Source organism: Nyctibius grandis, chromosome 6, assembly GCF_013368605.1.
Source record: "Nyctibius grandis isolate bNycGra1 chromosome 6, bNycGra1.pri, whole genome shotgun sequence".
NCBI classification, from domain to species: Eukaryota; Metazoa; Chordata; class Aves; order Nyctibiiformes; family Nyctibiidae; genus Nyctibius; species Nyctibius grandis.
Genome location: NC_090663.1, coordinates 51,774,926 through 51,780,925, shown reverse-complemented (window position 1 = coordinate 51,780,925; position 6,000 = coordinate 51,774,926).

The following is a 6,000-nucleotide window of genomic DNA, read 5'->3' as shown; positions in this document are numbered from 1 at the left end:
GTAATAACACCAGCGCGTCACTGGAAGTCGTTGGACAAATATCTTATTAGAGTTGACCATTGCAGTTAGTAAATGTGGCCATACAGAAGCTTTGGGCTAGGCATATGCTATGTGTTCATTGTCATATCTTTGCCTTCCCTGACTGCAGGGAGCTGTGGAGGCTGGGATAAAAGGGCTGCCACAGGCAGGCATGTTCTTATAAGCAGAAAATATTCGTATAAATCTTTGAAATAGCAAGTGGGAATGGAAGCTGGTTTTGTTAGTTACCATCTTGGTGGTGTAAATACCATACAAAGCAAAATAAGGAAAAGAAGCCTTGAACATTGAGATCTATACTGTGTAATTACTGATGTAATTAATGTACATCACTGTTTTGGTACAGTTCCCTTCCCCCCCCCCCACCAGCCTCATGATTTCTTTAAACCAATGGGTGTATTTGTATCTTGGTTAGTATCCTCAGCTTTACGAATAACTATGGGACATCTAACCGAAATACAGTCACTGCTACTTTAATGTTACAAATCAGTGGTTAGAACAGATTTGTTCGTGAGCACTTTCAAACCCAGAAGAATGGATACCTCTGGTATCTTTTATTCTAACCAGTTCAGCACGTAGGCAGAAAAACAAGTGTAAATTGACCAAGATTTCTCAAGAGCAGGGAAAGCATTTCTTACTTTTTTCAGCATACATGATATCAAACTTGTGAGCTTTATGTAAAATGTTTAGGAAAGAAACAGCCGTTATAACAAATGTGCTATTAGTTCTATGCTAACATAACTAATTAGGTCCTCAGTGCAATGTGAAAAAACGAATAAAGCGCTGCAGTGTGCAGCTTTGTATTACTCAGTCTGTTTCTGCTCTTGAGCAAACTTGTTCTGCATGCCAAAGGCGAGAGCATTAATTGAGTACAGAACCTGTTTATAAATCCAGCACAGCTCATGGTTTGACGGGTGCCACTGCTGCTCATTCTCACCTTGCTGCTGTCTGTAATTAACCTTCTGCAGCTTTAAATTTGCCATTAAATGAAGGATGGGCTCTGGTTTTGGCAAGGCTGCTCTGGCCTGAATTAAAGCAACCGAACTCCTACTGCATCTCGAAGTCCTTACCTGGCCGTGTGGACAACCAGGGAATGAGCCAACAGACTCATAGGATTGGTCTTCTAGTTAAAGAACATTGTGGGCAAGAGGAGGATATGAGACCTGTTGTGACTTTCCATAGATTATTCCTTATGACAACTTCGGTACAAGCTCCATTGCTCCCTAACGGAGGCATACAGTGTACCACCGAAGAGGACAGTGGCTGCCAGGTACAGTTACCTACATAGGTGTGCACTAGCACACGTAGAACGAAGATGGGCTTCATGTGTGAATCTGTCTTCCTCTCTCCAAATGTGGGACCAATCAAATGCCTGTTGGAGTCAGTGGGACTCTGTCCGTGTTGATCTCAGTGGACAGAGCTCGGTGTCGACCCAGGGAGCAGGAGCAGGGACCCTTCCCCAGCATCTCCACTGTGCCACGTGCTCCCAGTGCTCCCCTTGTGCTGCCTCTGATGCTTGCTGGCCCTCTCTGTCAGCTGATTTAACTCACTAAAATGGCCAAAAAATAGGCAAAAGTTTAAAAAAAAAAAAACAAAGCAGAAATCTTGTTTTGGTTTCTGCCTTCTAGTGAGTCATGGCAGTGGAGGGAAGGAGCAGCAGAGCAGCCTGGGGTGGGGGCAAGGCTGGGGCTGGGGCTGGGGCAGCAGCAGAGAAATGTGGTGGGGAGGAGGCAGCAGCCCTGCCTTGGTCACCAAGCTGCCAGACTGCCTGGGCTGCATGTGAAACCACAGCCGAATTCCTCATGTCAATGTCTTTATTTTGGTTATTGTTTGAAGAGTCTCCTTATATCCAGTTTCCAATCAAAACATCATGTACTCCCTAAAATCTGAGCTTGAATATGAACATGTTGCACTACAGGGACTGAAGTCTACCAGTCGTATAACATAGATGAATGCCTTTGCAAAACAAATCCTTAATCAAAGTTACACTCCATTTGTTTTTTAAATTTTCATTTTCCATTTAAGTGGCTGTTTCATTGCTATGAGAAGCATTAAGAGCTATTAATGTTTTTCTTCTTGTGGCTCTTTTAAAACTGAACTTCCCTTGTTATTAATGTCCCGGCGGTGGATATGCTCACTGATCTGCCCTGTACTCATAGCTTGGATCCAAGATTACCTGTGAAAGGTTTTAGTTTCTTCATGCAGAAATTCGTGCGTTATTATTTTAACTATTTGAATGTTTTCATTGTAAAGCACCGTTTCTTTCTCACTGTATTGTTGTAATTGTATATTAAGTTAACTTAAGGCAGAGAAATTATTTTTCTTCTGTTATGTCTTTTTGTCAGCCTGCAGTTAATTCAATATTGACTTGTAAAAATAACATCAGTGAAATTATAGATGCAGCTAGGTTGTAACTCTTTTCATACCTAGCCACTGAAAGAAAGTAAAACAAAGGTGCAAAAAGTAGGCAGGTCAAAAAGGCCAGTTTCAACATGAGGAGAAATGAGGAAAGAAAGCTACCTTTTCTAAGAAGAAGATGTGCTAACAAGCCATTTATTTCTACACAGGTGCTGTCTTTGGTCAAAAAGACTGAAGAGATGACTTTTCTGCTCTGACTTCCTCCTGTGGATGTTTAACCAAGAATTAAAGGTAAAAAAGTCACTGCTGCAAATTGTCTCTAACACTCACGAACTTTTTTTTCTGTGGGATACCCTTTCTGTTTGAGTAGATCTTTCTTCTACTAATGAATCACCATCTCAAATAGTAGTGAACCCCCAGAATTATCAGATGAGTGTTTTGAAGCTTCATAAGAAATATGTTTTCATTCCAGCATGGGCTTCTTTCAGAGCAAAACAATACTTGTGGGAAAAGCTGGGCTTTTCCAACACTTCACCTCCTGAAAATGTCAATGATAGTGTGTTCTGAAATGGTTATTGAAACATATTCAAAGCATGTTATCAAAATGTTTTGTCTAAAAAACCCAACCATAACCACTTTTGATAAAAGATCATTTCAAAGACGTGTCTTGACAAACACACAAACCCTCAAACTTCAGAAAACAGGAAATAAATTAACATTCCAAATGTTCGCCAATAAAGCCTTTTAAAAAAATTAATCATCACCACCTATCAGCTCATTCATCTACTCAATGAGACAGGCAAAGGCTTATCTCTGGAAAGAGGTTCACCTCAGCTGTTTCTCTGGATTCGCTCATTGCCTCTTGACAACATCTGGTTTTGAGGGCAGCTCTGCCCACGTCTGCTCTTCTCGGGCTTTCAGATCTCTCAGCAAGCTCTCCCGTGATGCTCGGTCTCCGCATCTGCAGCTTCCAGGTACAGATGTGTCAAGTTCCTCGTCATCTTCATGCCTCTTTTGACAAGCTAAATATAAATCATCCGGAGTAATTTTATACGCTGCTAGGCACGTTTCTTACACAAGATTTTACCAGGTTCCCATGACAAATCACTCTGGAAGCACTTTTTTTTTTTTTTTGCCTTTTTCCTTTTTTACATTTTCCTTCTACCACCAGCAGCAAGAATTCACTGGTAGTATAGCTGAGTTTTTCTTACAAGTTATTTAAAAACTAGAACTTAAAACCCCCCACATTTCTTAGTATTCAGTCCCATCTTCCACGAGTCAAAACCTGCTGGCTGCACAGCCACATTCAGGAAAATATCACTGCATCTTTTCAGGCAGAGTCTGTCTGAAGACATGAGGGCCTATGTAGTGCTACCTAATACAGGGGGTTAATGTGTTCTGGAAAGCCATGAAGAAAGTAAGCAGGCATTCATATGTCAGGATAGGACAATGTTTTTTTTTGTGAAGAAAATGTTAATGTATGCTTAAGCCCTTCCAAGGTATCACACAGGTCACTGTTACATCATTGATGATTTACATTTTCTGCTCTGTATCATTTTGTATTCCTGGCTTAGGAAAGCAAGATAAAGCTAGATAAATGCTGGGTGTGCTTGAACGGTGTGCATTCAGCTTCTACTAGCTTAATGACCGCTTTCTTCTCTCTTGTTTTTCATCGTTATTATCTGTCTGTTGACAAGAAACTGTTTAGCAGAATTGCAGAAGAGGCTGCCTAATGTTTTACTACCAGATTTGTGAGAAGGAAAAGGATGGGACAGAGAGGGATAATTTTAAAAGTGGGGAATAAGCAGAGGCTTTTAAATTTAATTCCTGGCTGTCATCACCCTAATTAGCAATGGGTCTATTTGATGTCCCAGTTCAGAGAGTGTGAATAGTGCCACTTTGGGTCTGTCACAGTGATTAATGTCTTTTTTGGTAATAACCCAGTAACACGTACAGAGTCATATATTAAATCTGCAGAGCACACTGTCCCAGAACAATTATGTGATGTATACCCAGTTACATCAGCGGTGATGTCCTCTGTTTGGATTGCTGAAAAAGCAGACTGATGACGTGTTACGGGTGTCCGCTGAACCAGAATATTCAAGGGACTAGATAGAATCAATAGCCCTATGAATATCTATTGCATTTAATAATAGTTGTTTAACTTCTGTTCCCTGCTCATTTTGGATTGTTCTCCTCATCATGAAAACCAGCTTCTCGGTGCATTCCACAAGGCAGCAGAAATGGAGGGACAATAAAATCACAGCTAAGTGCAGCATATTTGTCATGTAATCTCTCTGATCCTTTTCTGGAACTGGTAAGAGAAATGGGGTATATCCCACTGAAGCCAAAATGTGGTGTGCTCATATTACATGCACAATGGTTATGGAAGGCAGATCTTAAAGCAAATCAGTAAATTCATATTAATTTTAGTGGGCTTTTGACCAGCCCCCAGCTGAGGCCTGTGACTTTGAGGAATTTGATATCTACATTTTTATTTCACTTTTAAACAATTCCAAGACTCCCAGCATTCATTTTTTTATATTACATCAACCTTTCTCAAAAGTATTTTTTCATGCCATGCAAGCTAGAAGATGACTGGAGTTTCAGAAGCAGATGAAAGAGAGCATTATCCCCTTTCTTCCTAAAGGAGGTATTTCTTCTGCTGACCTTGTCTTGAAGAAACATGCAGCTCTGGATTATTTGTGTTTGTGGAGCAGAACAATCACAATTTATGTGACAGCTGACACTAAAATACTATGCAATATCTTAATTTTTTGCTTATTCATTAAATACATTAGTATAGAGTTAAATACTCTATAATCAAATACATTGCAAGATCTAATAGGTAATTCTCTGACAGACAATACAGGATACTTTACACCAACAAGCTTCACCTGACCAGACTTTTATGATGTAGGTTTCATTTTGAGAAATGTAGCACTCTGAAACGACTAGCAAGTGATGCTGGATATTAGCTGCAGCAAGAAGAATTGAAGAATTGTCATTTAGAAGGCATCACCAACACATTCTTCTCTTTTGGCATGACCTACAAGTTACAGCAATTTAGGGTTCTTGCGAGATTTTCACACACTGACACTGAATATAATTCCACACTGTGTTAATGAAAGTCAGTGTTCATGGAGTTATGTGGTTAGAGTTATGGAATTAATAGTATTTAAGGTTTGCATTCCACACACAAATAGCTGTAACACTCAGTTCTCACACATTTCAGTGTATAGTTGGCATGAATACCCTCTGTTTTCAGAAATTAGGGAGGAACTGGGTAGGCAAGATCCCGCAATCTCTCCGTAGGAAAGTCAAATACAGATTTTGATTCAGCTGAGTCCTAGTGCAGTAACCACTGCAGAGTGCTGTTTCTCATTGGGTTTAAGGAATGCGTGTGAACCGTATGTTTTCCCTCACTCAAGGATAATTGCTGAACTTTCTCTGCATGGCTAAAGATGATGTACATAAAAGGGTGCAGGTTTGGACTGGTAACAAAGCTCTGTACCAGTTTTGTTTGCATATAAAAGGTACATGGATAGATTTCTGTGTTACTGCTGTGTATTCATACCGAGTGTGCCAGGAACTCTCCCTCAGAAA